At 48.2% G+C, this 14,504-nt stretch overlaps 1 protein-coding gene across 8 annotated transcripts in view; it reads right to left on the bottom strand.

Moving 5' to 3' along the window:
* The window catches only part of B3GALNT2 (beta-1,3-N-acetylgalactosaminyltransferase 2), a 1,092,678-nt gene that overhangs the window by 529,757 nt on the left and 548,417 nt on the right, over positions 1 to 14,504 (bottom strand). The window lies entirely within an intron of this gene.

Raw genomic sequence — 14,504 nt, 5'->3', positions numbered from 1 at the left:
AAATGTCGGAGAGCGAGCGGCTGTAAGCGTGTTTGTCTACCAGTATGCCAGTAGTGCCCTGTCAAAGAAATGTGGAGTGTAAAAGTGTATAAGGTGCTGTGACCAGAGGTCAGCAGTGCTTAACACTGCGCAAACCCACGCACAACAGCTCCCACCTGCTGGACTGTGCCTTACCCGGTTTGTATCCAAAGGCGTCGGCCTGTCTGCAAACAAAGAACCGCCCTATACACGTGATGGTAGAAGTACCCTGTGCACATAGCTCATGTGAATTAACACTAGACCATGGCATACGTACAGACAATAGACCACAAACACCATACAGCGCAGACATCCAATAGTATAGCAATGTACTGGCAGATATGTCTGGACCACTGGTGTGTGCATGCCTGGCCGTCCTGTGTTGCAGTGTGTGAGCATGCCCAGTATGACTGTTACGCATGTTGTAGACTGACAATACCGTCATGTGTGTGAGCATGCAAAGTATGGTCAACTGTATTGCATGTGTCATGTCCAGATAGTTAGTACTGTGATGCTGACCCCTCCATTCTACACAGACAGGTGACATGTTGTGTCTGCAGGGTAGTTAATGGTCATGTAGCATTGACAGTTGCTACACGTCTGTATAGCGTGGGGGGACATGCAACCACAGCCACAGTCCTACACAGCACCGTGGGTGGTGCACATGACTCTCACATGTGTAGGTGTGACGGGGGCACAGCCAACAGTTGTACACATCTGCCACTACTGTACTGGTCTGCCGGGTACTCCATGTCAGTGTGTGGACCTACCTAAATTGCTGGTTGGAGGGATACCAGGGTATGTCAGTTCCCAGCATTAATTACCAGCACAGTGGTGTTGGACGTCCTATTACACATCCTACATCAAACAGCCTGGCCTGATGTCGTCTGTGTGTGTCATAGGGGGTTGGGGTCAGTCATTGGGCATATCCATAGGCCATCGTATATGATTTGTCTTTATTGGTCCACATCTGTCCAGCTGCATGGAATGTGTGTGGGCTGTACGGACACACATGATGGTCAGCCCATAATCTGCAGTGGGTTAGGACACCCTGTGTACTACAGCCTACCATTGTGACCCCCGTATGTGCTACAGAGGTCATGGTGCCACTATGGATGTGTACTGTCTGCTGCCCTAACATTTGGCCACCACAGTCACTTGTATGCTCACATACATACCAGAGCAATGGGTAAGTACACATTCTAATACAACTGCCACTTGTTAGGTCAATAGACATACCCAGGTTGTGTTACGGACTTGAGGACGGTGCTGGAGTGCTGCCTATGTCGGATGCACACAGTGCACCTGCCATACATGGCCGAGCACAGGTACTGTCATATTTGGCATCCATTGTATTGTGTGCAGGTCAGAGAGGGGAAATCCGTGGGTACCTACTGTGTCAGTGCATATGCCTTGTGTTGCTTCTTTGCCAAGGGCAGGACATACTGTGCACGGGCTGTCGCCGACTGTGCCCTACTCGGGTAGTTCCTTCACCAAGTCACACTGTGCCTGTACAGGCCTTGGCAGTGGTGTTGGGCTGTGTGGCCCTGCCCCATGCTGTTTCTGCTGCAACTGTTACTGCAGGATAACATTGTGTAGCATAGCAAATAACATAACAACATGTATGCATGTAGCTTGTGAATACTGCAGAGCCCCAACAGATGTGTCCGGATACCAGAACTGTGAACCGAGCATCCCAAACACTTGCACATGTATATGTCATGCCTGTGCATCCGCCTCAGTATGGTGTGAGTGTTTAGGTGTGTGTGCATTGCTGATGGATGTTATAAGCCACTACACCAGTGTTTACCTAGCATCCACCACTAGGAGACTGTAGGGAATGCCCACATAGGCACTGGTGTGCTACAGCTGTGTCAGACGCCATATATTGGACACATCACAACTTCCAGGGCAGACAGCACACACATTCAATCTCATGCCCTGGCCATTGCATAGGGCCTAGCTGTTGGAGGATATGCCCCTGCACTGACTGTAGGCCCTACCCTGCTCCCCGGGTGGTGCTACGTGTGCAGGCTATAGCATCCAGTACCCCAGGGTACTTATCCATGTGGTTGAACAGATTCATATTGCTGGTCCACTAATCACATGTGTGGAGGACCTGTACGTGCTCACTAGCATGTGTTGACATGGCATCTGTGAACTGGTGCAATCCTCTGGATGCAGATGCCTGCGAGATACCCATGATATCCCCAGTTGTGTTGTGTGAGGTACCTGTGGCTAGTACACCTAGGCCAACACATCCCATGGTATCCACTGTGATGCATTCCCCTCGGCCTGTTTGATGTGTTAGGCACAGGTCAACAAGCTGCTGTAGGAGGTCTCTGTCCACCTGATAGTGCTCCTACATCCCCAGCCCATGTAGACCCTGGTAAGTCACCCTCGGTCTATAAAGTCTTATGTCACCCCAGTAAGGGTTGTTCGGCAGCATACACATCCGCACTGCCCCAGCCTCCTGCACATGTTGGTATATGTTGCCTGCTGCAGCCTGTGTCATTTGGTTGGACTGTGTCGTGAAATGTCCCTGCAGGTATACACCGGTGGTGTAGAGAATGGACGAAACATGTGTGTACGCTGCTTGCTTGCATTAATGTACTGTTCATGTGCGGGCTGGCCATGTCATCAGCTGATTGTGCTGATCAACACCTGTTTGTGCAGCCTGTACACCCTGACAACCCCACCACTGCTGTCATCCCTCCCAACGTCACCAGGCAGGTATAGGCACACCCCTAGCTTAGGTTTGCTAAGGCAGGAGCAGTCCCGAGGCACAGTTCTGCAATGTACGTACAGTATGCCTGACCCCCCTCCCATGCTGTCAACTATATGCGAGACCTGCACCTGGATGACTACATACATACACTCCAGGCACCAGCAGCACACCCTGGTGATAAATGTGATACACCATAGTCAACCTCATCTGTATAGTATAGTCTTCTATTGAATAGTTATATGACCCATACCGAACCTCCAACATATTAACCATTGTACAGTGTCGCTCAGATCCACACACAACTGGCAACATGTGCCTTACCATCACCATATTCGATGTCCCACGGTCTTCCCAGAAACAAAATAACCTGTGTCTACACGACTACAACCCGTGGCCCTGCACACCACAGACGATGTGCATTAACACCACGCCATGGCAGATATACATAGATCCCAGGTTATCACGTACAGATCATCCGGCACAAATAGTCAATAGTGCTGATGTCCCCAGACATATGTTCACATCTATGTCCACCTCTATATCTACATATATCACATATATTATTTGTAGACATATATACATGGACATATATATATGTATATATACATACACACATATACATGTACACACATATGTAGATATGGCATTTATATCACAACAGTGAACCACATGACAGCAATGCATTAGACAGGAATGGAAAGGGAACTACATGTGCCACCTGCATCATGTAGTGTTGTTAATATCAAGGCACGTGTGTTATGTTGCGTCACACGGGTCAGACCGTAGCAAGGGTAAGAGTAGGGCTGCTGACAGTTACTCACCAGACCTATTGGCGACTGTATGTGTTGACAACCCAGTGTCTTGGCAGAATATTCGGGCTGTGGACACTAAATAGGTCAGCAACAAAACAAACTGGACACATCCTGCAGCTAGCCACCCACAGATACCAACACATACGGTATAACTGCCAAACACACACCTGCCATGCCCTGGAATTGAGCATCTACCTGTCTAGTCTACCACACTACAGCATTATGTAGTAACAGAACGCGCTACCGAGTTCTGGCATCACCGCACTCCCACAGGCATACTTCTAGGCGGATGACATCATCCGCAAAGACGCTGACAGGGAATGTATGTGGTGAGAGCCATCTAAAAGCATTACTCTGTCCCCAGGCAGCTGGAAACACACACACACACACACACACACACACACACACACACACACACACACACACACACACAGGCACACACTTGGCAGGGCTGGGAGTCGAACATACACCTAACTACTTTATCACACTACAGCATTACGCAGTTACGGAACGCGCTGCCAAGATTACTGAACACAGCACTCCCAGAGACATACTTCTAGGTGGGTGACATCATCCGCAAAGGCAAAGACACCGATAGGGAATGTATGTGGTGTGAGCCGTCTAAAAGCATTACTCTGTCCCCAGGCAGCTGGAAACACACACACACACACACACAGAGGCACACACTTGGCAGGGCTGGGAGTTGAACATACACCTAACTACTTTATCACACTACAGCATTACGCAGTTACGGAACGCGCTGCCGAGATTACTGAACACAGCACTCCCAGAGACATACTTCTAGGTGGGTGACATCATCCGCAAAGGCAAAGACACCGATAGGGAATGTATGTAGTGTGAGCCGTCTAAAAGCATTACTCTGTCCCCAGGCAGCTGGAAACACACACATACACACACAGGCACACACTTGGCAGGGCTGGGAGTCGAACATACACCAAACTACAGCATTACGCAGTTACAGAACGCGCTACCGAGATTACTGAACACAGCACTCCCAGAGGCATACTTCTAGGTGGATGACATCATCAGCAAAGGCAAAGACGCCGATAGGGAATGTATGTGGTGTGAGGCGTCTAAAAGCATTACTGTGTCCCCAGGCAGCTGGAAAAACACACACACACACACACACACACACACACACACACTTGGCAGGGCTGGGAGTTGAACATACACCTAACTACCTTATCACACTACAGCATTACGCAGTTACAGAACGCGCTACCAAGATTACTGAACACAGCACTCCCAGAGGCATACTTCTAGGTGGATGACATCATCCGCAAAGACAAAGACGCTGATAGGGAATGTATGTGGTGTGAGGCGTCTAAAAGCATTACTGTGTCCCCAGGCAGCTGGAAACAAACACACACACACACACACACACACACACACACACACACACACACACACACACACACACACACACAGAGAGGCACACATTTGGCAGGGCTGGGAGTCGAACATACACCTAACTACCTTATCACACTACAGCATTACGCAGTTACAGAACGCGCTACCGAGATTACTGAACACAGCACTTCCAGAGGCATACTTCTAGGTGGATGACATCATCCGCAAAGGCAAAGACGCCGATAGGGAATGCATGTGGTGTGAGGCGTCTAAAAGCATTACTGTGTCCCCAGGTAGCTGGAAACACACACATACACACACACACACACACACACAGAGGCACACACTTGGCAGGGCTGGGAGCCAAACATACACCTAACTACCTTATCACACTACAGCATTACGCAGTTACAGAGCGCGCTACCGAGATTATTGAACACAGCACTCCCAGAGGCATACTTCTAGGTGGATGACATCATCCGCAAAGGCAAAGACACCGAGAGGGACTGTATGTGGTGTGAGGCGTCTAAAAGCATTAGTGTCCCCAGGCAGCTGGAAACATACACACACACACACACACACACACACACACACACACACACACACACAGGCACACAAACACACAGAGGCACACACCTGGCAGGGCTGGGAGTCAAACATACACCTAACTACCTTATCACACTACAGCATTACGCAGTTACAGAGCGCGCTACCGAGATTACTGAACACAGCACTCCCAGAGGCATACTTCTAGGTGGATGACATCATCCGCAAAGGCAAGGACGCCGATAGGGAATGTATAGAGAGTGAGCAGTCTGAAAGCATATTACTGTCCCAAGGTAGAAATAGACAAATACACAGCAGTGGTGTGATTGGGGCAACTAAATATCTAAGGAACACTACAACAACACTACATAGATACGGGACGCGCCACAGACAGTACACCCTTCAAGACAGTCAACCAGTGTGTTCAATGTAGGCATCTATCATGACGCTGAAAATCTGTTGCCTGGATGACCACCATCGCTATACAGGATGTCAATGGCCAGGCCCATACACAGAGGCACATCACCGACACAAGGTGTCACTGGGCATGCCCACACACGTAGTATCACACGTCCGTTTGGAATGTACTGTGTGTCCATCGACACAACGGCGTACTGGGCATGCTCACATACTTAGCAGTTGCAAAGTGCCATCTTGCATGCACACACATTCTAAACACGGAAGGGCGCAGTTTGGAATGTTCTGTGTGTCCATGTACACAACGGCATACTGGGCATGCTCACACACTTAGCAGTTGCAAAGAGCCATCTTGCATGCACATGGATTCTAAACACGGACAGGCACCGTATGGTGTTACTCTCCCCACGTACATGAAGGCCACTCACATGTACTGACAAGTACACACTGAGGAGCCATCACAGATGTCTCAGGTGCAGATCACAGAGGTACACAATGCAGTCTACAATGTAGCCCTCAGACATCACCATGTCGTTGGACCAGCAATACACAGCCATACATTACCACAACACCGTGTGACTCATGACCAGTGGACTGTACATAGGTCTACAGCAACTGTGCAGACTACACATGTACCGACAGGGTTCCATCATGTGTTATGCATTGCAATGATACCACTGTACATAACCAGGTCGGCTCTACACATACCAGGGGCCCTGGGTCTTACACAGCTTTGACAGATGACTGTCGCTGTACACCAAAGAACACACATGTTTGGATACGACATACATGTAATCGCAGTGGATATGTGCATGGACCACACACACAACACATATGTACACAGCATAGCTTTTGCTGTCCTCCATGCAGACAAGTGGCTACAGCAATCACACGCACGCAAATGGAAGGTGGGTCCATGGCTGTTGAATGCTAACAGTACATGAGGTAGCAATGTTGACAGTGGACACATTCCCTCTGTACTAGTTACCCATGACACCCATCATCTCATACAACAGTCCATGTGTTATGTATGTCATCACACGTCCACCAAATGAAAGGCATACAAACATGGCTACATGACAGGCATGTAGGACCAACACACATGTACAATTTGTAGTGTGCATGCAGCTACCATGCATGAGCAGTAGCTGATGTATGTAACTCATCTGTGCCTAACTACAACATGCAGTTGCAATGCAGCCCCATCACTGACACCTGTATATGGTGACATACTGACAGTAGGGTAGGATGTGCATCAGGTATGGATGGATGTGTGTACATAAAGTGGTGATCCACCTGTGCAGATGGATGTTTGCCGGGGACGGCTCACAGGTGTGTCACACGCCATCCTACCATTACATGTGCAAACAGTACGCTATGTTACTGTTACTTGACAGTGAAGACATAAAACCTACACAGCGGTCAGGTGTTACTGACTGTAAGTCACTTGACACCTGTAACACTTACATCCTCCCGTGTGCATATAGCAGCACAATTTCCGGACGTAGCGTTGGTACACATAATGCGGCCAATACTGCTGCATGTCTGTCAGACGTATCATCATATAGCAGGTATATCATTCACAGTACTGCCATGTGTGTTTGCTTGTGTGACCACATATGCCACATATGGTGGGGAATACATCCCAATTGTTACACACCCCTGTACACTGTTGTAGAGATCTGTGCATACTGCAGTGTGGAAAGCATGACGTAGGCAGGGGTGGTGTGTGTATCACACACATATCAGTTATCCGTATGTGAATGACATTTGTGGTCTCCACAGTGTATGTGTGTATGTATGTATGGTTGTCTGGTGCATGGAGTGAGGGTGTATGCTAACATACAGAACACACAGGATCCCTAACCCCTCATGGTGATGCAGTCTACTACCCTGTTGATGCCATTGGTCTCAGCCATACTGGCTACCTATACATGTTCTTTCTCTGTGTCGCGTCGTGTGGGTGCACAGTACTGTGAGGATGATGACCACATAGACAGGGGTCCTCACCTCAACACTATGGGGTGTGCGTTATAGTGTTGCTGACCATCTGAGTGTGGGCATGTTCATGTAATGTGACAGGGTATTACTGCTACACAGTGAGGCCTCATGCTATCAAGTGGCCTCTAATGTTATCATCGGCCGGACCGCTGTGTACAACCCCTACACCATGTCAACATACCTGTGATGTGACCTGGTACGGATATCAAGTCTCTAGCCACTGTAGCCTATTAAACTGCCCACATGCTTCTGGATCAGTATATGTGTGGACATCTGTGGTATGTTAGCCTTTCCAACAGTCAGGTTGAGGCTACGTATAGCATGCTGATATTGCCATACGTGCCTGTGAGTACTCCAAAGTTACACATGGGAGACTGCAAACACTGCTACCTGTAGGCACATGCGAGTAGACCATAAGGAGGGAACCAGGGCATCATTACCAACATGCTGTTACTGTTGTTACCGAGACACATACTGTGAACATATAACAATGCATGCTAAACCTGTACTACATGGTATGTCTGGTGCGTGTCAACAGTACACAACTAATGTAATATACACTTCTCTCACTATTCTTACACAACTAATGTAATATACACTTCTCTCACTATTCTGTTCACCCTGTGCATCAGACTATTTGAGCATGTCCCTGCACCGATGGTGTGGATGACAGGGATGCGGCACAGGCTTCATCATATGCACAGGGTGATGATGTTTGCCAGGGGCATAGGCTGCACCAATGGATGACATCATGTGTGTGGGTAAGGGCCGGTGATATGATTGGACATGTCTGTTCAGTATGCATGTGGGTGTTGTGGTGCCCTACAGATGTGTTTGCTGTGTGCATGTTATGTGTGCACACAGTTCTGCCTTTTGTGAGGCCTACACAGGGGTATTATTGACAGCTCCAGATTGTACAGACCAGGTTGTACAGCTCATTGTGTCCGGCCAAGGCCACGTGACCTGTGCCTGCCAGGGGTTGCACGGGCACTACCAGGCGGAGGTACAGATTGGCTACTGTCTGACGACACATGCCCACTGGAACTGTGTTCCTGCTGGGAACGTCCAGGTCCACGTCCACGTGGCCTGCTGTGTCCTGGTGTGGACAGAGCAGCACCAGCTGCACTGCTACTGGCACTATGGGAGCGGGCATGTGAGGTGGCACGCTCACATTGACTTGCACTAGGTGGTGTAGCTGGCCTACGTCCACATGGCCCACACCTCACTCCTACCTGATGTTCCAGCACAGACAGCTCACGCTCGTGGATTGCCATGCTACGGTCAAGGATTCCAACCATGTCACCCAATCGCCTGTCCAGAACATCAGCAATCTGCTGTTGAGCATTTGCCAATGCCTCCTGGATGTTGTTGTTTAAGGTACGGATAGCAGCCCTCTGCAGCCTCTGCCCTTCTCTGTTCTGCCGTTCAGCACGTGCCTGTGCCACCATTACAGTCTGGAACATGCGTCTGGTGATACCAGCTGCTGCGCTCTGTCCTGCAGGTGCATGTCTGCCAGAGGTCCTCCTACGAGCAGCACCGGCCGCATGCCTGTGTGGCACATCTGCAGTCATTACACTGACACCATGGTGTGGAGACACACCTTCTGTAGCCATCACACGTTCCTGTTCCACGCTAACAGACGCTGACTGTCCTTCCTCTATGGCCACTGGTGATGCAGTATGTGTTGGCAGCAGAACTGTGTGCGGGGAAGAGGGGGACATAGCTGGGATGGCAACCATTGGCACAGATTCAGCCCCTGACAACCCTGCCTGTACCACATGCATATGTTCATCACTGCTAGTATCTGTGGGGATACTAACATCAGATGGACTGCAGGAGGGTAACACACCTATATCACCTGCGAATGCAAAAAAAGACTCTAAATTACAATAGACACACACAGACACACACAGACACACAGACTCACACAGACACACAAATAGACTCACAGACACACACAGAAACACCATGCATGTGATTTGACAGACAGCATGCATGTGATACAGCAGACGGCATGCAGCTCAGACATTAATAGTGTTAGTTAGCATACCTCCCTGGGGTGCACACTACAGCAAGCAGGTGTCATATCAGTAGCCATGCAGTTCACACAATCATGGGAGTATGCATGCATCGCCGTGATACACCATGTGGACCAGAACAGGATAACAGTACACATGGCTGACGTGACCTTGACATGTAATCTGCTGACGTGTGCATTAACATGCATACATGTCTGACACAGTGGTGTCCTGACACATGTACAGCGTCGTAATGGGCATCACATTGCGGTGTTGTCTGTATGCCCTACAGATAGAATGCATGATCAGCAAATGTGCATGATCATGGAAGGGTAGTGTGAGCCATCTACATTGCTATACAGTGTGAAGTACAGACACTGTGCCATTGCATGGCATCATGAGGCATCTATATTGCTATACAGTGCATAATATGTACACATTGCATAGCCATAACTGCATGCATACCCATGACATAACTGTGGATTGTGACCCACGATGCTGAGGTGTATACACACCAAACCATGCTGTGTCATGTGACAGGTCACTGGAGGATCTACAGATGACACCCCTGCACAACTACTACAGAGTCTTAGCTGCCTGGCAACCATGTCCACACATAGCAGACTTGTCAATTCACCATGTCCCACATGACATTGATGTACTACACACACGAGGTGCACAGCTAACGGTGATGTCCTACAGCAGCAAGGGAAATGTACAGTATCTGTGGCCTGATGTGGTGTCAATGTATGTGGAAGCTGTACAGGTGACTACTGTCATGCTATGACACAGTCGTGATGTTCAACACATCTTATATGGTAGACTTCAGTGACACCTCCACTAGCTGTGCACAGGCTTTTAGGATGTCCAGTGTACCACATCAACTGTATAATCAGTCAACTAAGGCTATAATTGGACCATGTGTGGACAATGTGCAACAAGGTGTATACACATCACATCTACTGTGTGGCTATGTGTCTCTGGCCATCCCCCATGGCCATGTGTGCACATGTGTTGGCCAAATGTGTGTGATGGCCGTCTATCTCACATGTCTGTGTTGTCCCATATGACATACACCCATAGATGTCAGATATGTCACCATCCACAGGGCTATGCAGACAACGGGTTGTATGTTTGGTATGTGGGGTATGGGTTATGGGATAGTGTGACAATATTGCAGCCAGAACACTACGTGTCTGGGACATGTCAGATGGCACATCACAATGTGTGCACCCATTGCAGGGGCATATAACACAATGGTGACTCCTGTGGGCTGCCCATATCACAGCTCACTGTGTGGTACTGTTTGCGTACCATAGGTGTTGTTCCAATGTACAGTACGTATGCCTACATTGTACAACACCTCCACCGTTGTATGCACAGCTGTCCACACATGTAGCAATGACAAATACTGTGGTTTCATGTCGGTGTATCATTTCGTTTGAATATATGGCACATGGGTAGCCAGTGTGAATGATGAGTGATGTGACCTGTATATCGTGACTGGACTGAGCATCAAGTGTACAAGTGTTAACTGGCCACATGGCGAATAGATCTATGCTTTAACATGCCTGATACTGATGACAGTCTCACCTGCAATGGACTGATGTCTGTGCGGCACGCCAGAGGTACCTATATAGGGGTGACACAGCAGTTTGAACATTATCCATGACTGTATGACAGCCACAGGGTGCACTGTGCATGTTAACACATTCACCTGTACAATAGCATATAGTATGCACATGTGTGCATACACAGGGTAGCATACTGTAGTATGCAGCATGTGTGTCAACATACCTTGCATATGATGTTACATTACATAATGTACAGTGACACATGCAACTAAATGGGATATAACAGTAATATGTGCAGTACTGACTTACCAGGCAACTCCAGGCTCATTGGATGGGAGACGGCCACCTCCACGATGGCAACTAGTGTTTGTGGATGTTGTTCTGAGGGTGTCCCCAGACTGGCCAGTAGTTCCTTGGTGTGTGCGAGTGGGGGCTGGGTTGGTGGCCCACCACCTGTTCCACTTTGTTCCCTGGCGACTGCAGTGGCACGCTGTTTTGCATGTCGTATCAAGTCTGTGTAGTGTCTGTGCACCTGTTGGTAGGTGCGGTTATGGCCACCCACATCATTCACCCTCCTACGAAAATCCTGCCACAGGTCGTCACACTGCTGGGCATGCTGTGGCACATGGCTGAACAACACCTCGTAGTTCTCATGGAGGTACGGGATGAGGACATCATCCTCCTGGCGGCTGTACGCTGGCAGGCGTGTATGAGGCATTATCTGTTAGATATAATGATGGTGACAGGTCACAGTATCAGAGATGTACAGAGATACTGCTGCACATACATTTCTAGTAAATCTAGTACATCTACACAGTTATCTTTGCAAATCATCATAACACTGATACGACTGACATGTTTGTCACACACATGTAACACCCGTTATGCATTGGATATCTTCACCATATATGTGTGTCACCTCATTACATTGTTCATATTCCATGTGAATGCTGTCTTGTTGTGGGCATGTCTGTTTGCCTGTACTGGTGTTCTTACCTATCAGCACATGCCTGGATGTGTCCACAGTAATGCTGTTGAACTTGATGCTGTGTATATGTCACATATCAACACATACACTGCCTTAATGGACTTAAGCAGTGACAATGCACACATACGCATGGAAACCTTTACATGCATGTGTTTTGCCATATACACCTACACGGCACTGTACAGCTGTTCAGCATCCTGCCATGTATCGCCTGTGTTGCACATGTGATAGACATGGGACAATGGCTAGTCGGACGTCATTTGCAGGGATGGTTATCAACTATAGCATGTATGGGCAAGGTTTCCTAGCTGTATCCAACAGCCATTTTGCCACTGAGTGCCACATTACTGATCCAGTCAGTTGATACTACATCTACCATGTGGTCATGACACCATGTATGACAGAGATGACATGTGCAGCTTTGATGGACAGGGTTGCATGGTATGGCGGGAGTATGTCACATGTATGGCACAGGGATCTGTCCAGCATGTGGCGATCCTAGTAGTAGGATGGTGGCTGTCCATGACATATGTCTTTCAGATCAGGATATGGACATGTAGCATGTCCAACATCATAGTGTAGCACATGTCTTTATGCAAGGTAGACAGCATGCTGCATAGTGGAGGTGAGGATTGTGAAGGCTGATATCGCTCATCCACGCATGGCAAATACCCCTTAAAGGTGATATATGATCCAATATTGGTACCCGAGTGCTGTGTATGCCTGTCCAATGATCTCCATGCTCATGGATGGCACCCTGTCATGACATGGGTACCTCATATGACTACCTAAGGGGTCTGGAGACGCCACCAACTCAGGCAGGTGAACTGCACAGCACCATCCCTTCAACAGTGTCCATAATGTTGACCGCAGCCTAGGTGGTAGTTAATGGGTACAGGGATATTCACCTAGCGGTGACAATGCTGATATCATCTGTCAGAATGTGCACATATGTCACACACCTCACCCACAAAGCCCATTCTGTATGCTGTTCACAACACTGAGACAGCTATTGCTCATAGATCATGGCCATTCACATCCTTACATACACAGATGCCTCACATTTCTCTGTGTGGTATGGGCTACAATGAGGGTACAGTACAACACATTAACCCTGTTTTACTGTAGCTGACACTGGTGTGATATGCACATGTCACTCTGGCACCTTTTGTAGTGTTGATTATGTCAGCAGGCCACTGGTAGAACACTCCTGTGACATACGAAGGTATATGTAGTCAAACATCCATACTGTCATGTACATCTGTACTGCTAACATCTACATTGATAATGGTTCATGGACTTGCAAACCATACTCAGCAGGGTAATAGTGTGGTGCCACCAATTATGACTGTCGTCACCACTTGTGGGTTGATATTATCCAACACCCTATCTGTATTGTATTTTCATACTCAGTACTTGTTCAGAACTTGTGAACATTTCATGAGCTACTGATTAATATAACACCCATTCCACACCATTTCTCACAAGTACACTGTCTGTCCTTACATTTCCAGCTTGCTTACAGTACAACAGCTGTTGTACACACGTAACTCACATATCTTGTGAGACATGGTTATATATACAGGCATGTCCAACTGTCACGTACCAGTGCTATTGCCTGTCTATATGATGAATATGTCGTACATGTGGCAATAGAGCAATTGTCTCATGTACACAGTCAATGCTCACCTCCCAACATACAACACTACAGCCTGTGGGAGATGCACATATGCAGTCCTGCTGGGGGTAATGCTGTCACCAACCCTGACTGAACCTGACAATCATGTGGGGATGTGTAACACTCTCAACACACCCCACTCATCACATAGTCTCACAAGATCTCCACCACCACAGGCCACACATGCAAGTGCAGCTTGTGCAGTACCTCTCCATACTCTGTGTAGGCACCAAAGGCAGCCCCCATCACCAAACACAACAATAACTTATAGCCCTCAGACTCAAGTGTGCCCATCACATACAGCCAATAGGGTGTTATAACATACACAACACACTTGTCATAGGTGACTCTGT

This window comes from Protopterus annectens, chromosome 1.part1, assembly GCF_019279795.1.
Source record: "Protopterus annectens isolate FY-2018-M chromosome 1.part1, PAN1.0, whole genome shotgun sequence".
Lineage (NCBI taxonomy): Eukaryota > Metazoa > Chordata > Ceratodontiformes > Protopteridae > Protopterus > Protopterus annectens.
Note: the sequence above shows the minus strand (reverse complement) of the source record. Positions and strands in the feature narration are given on the sequence as shown.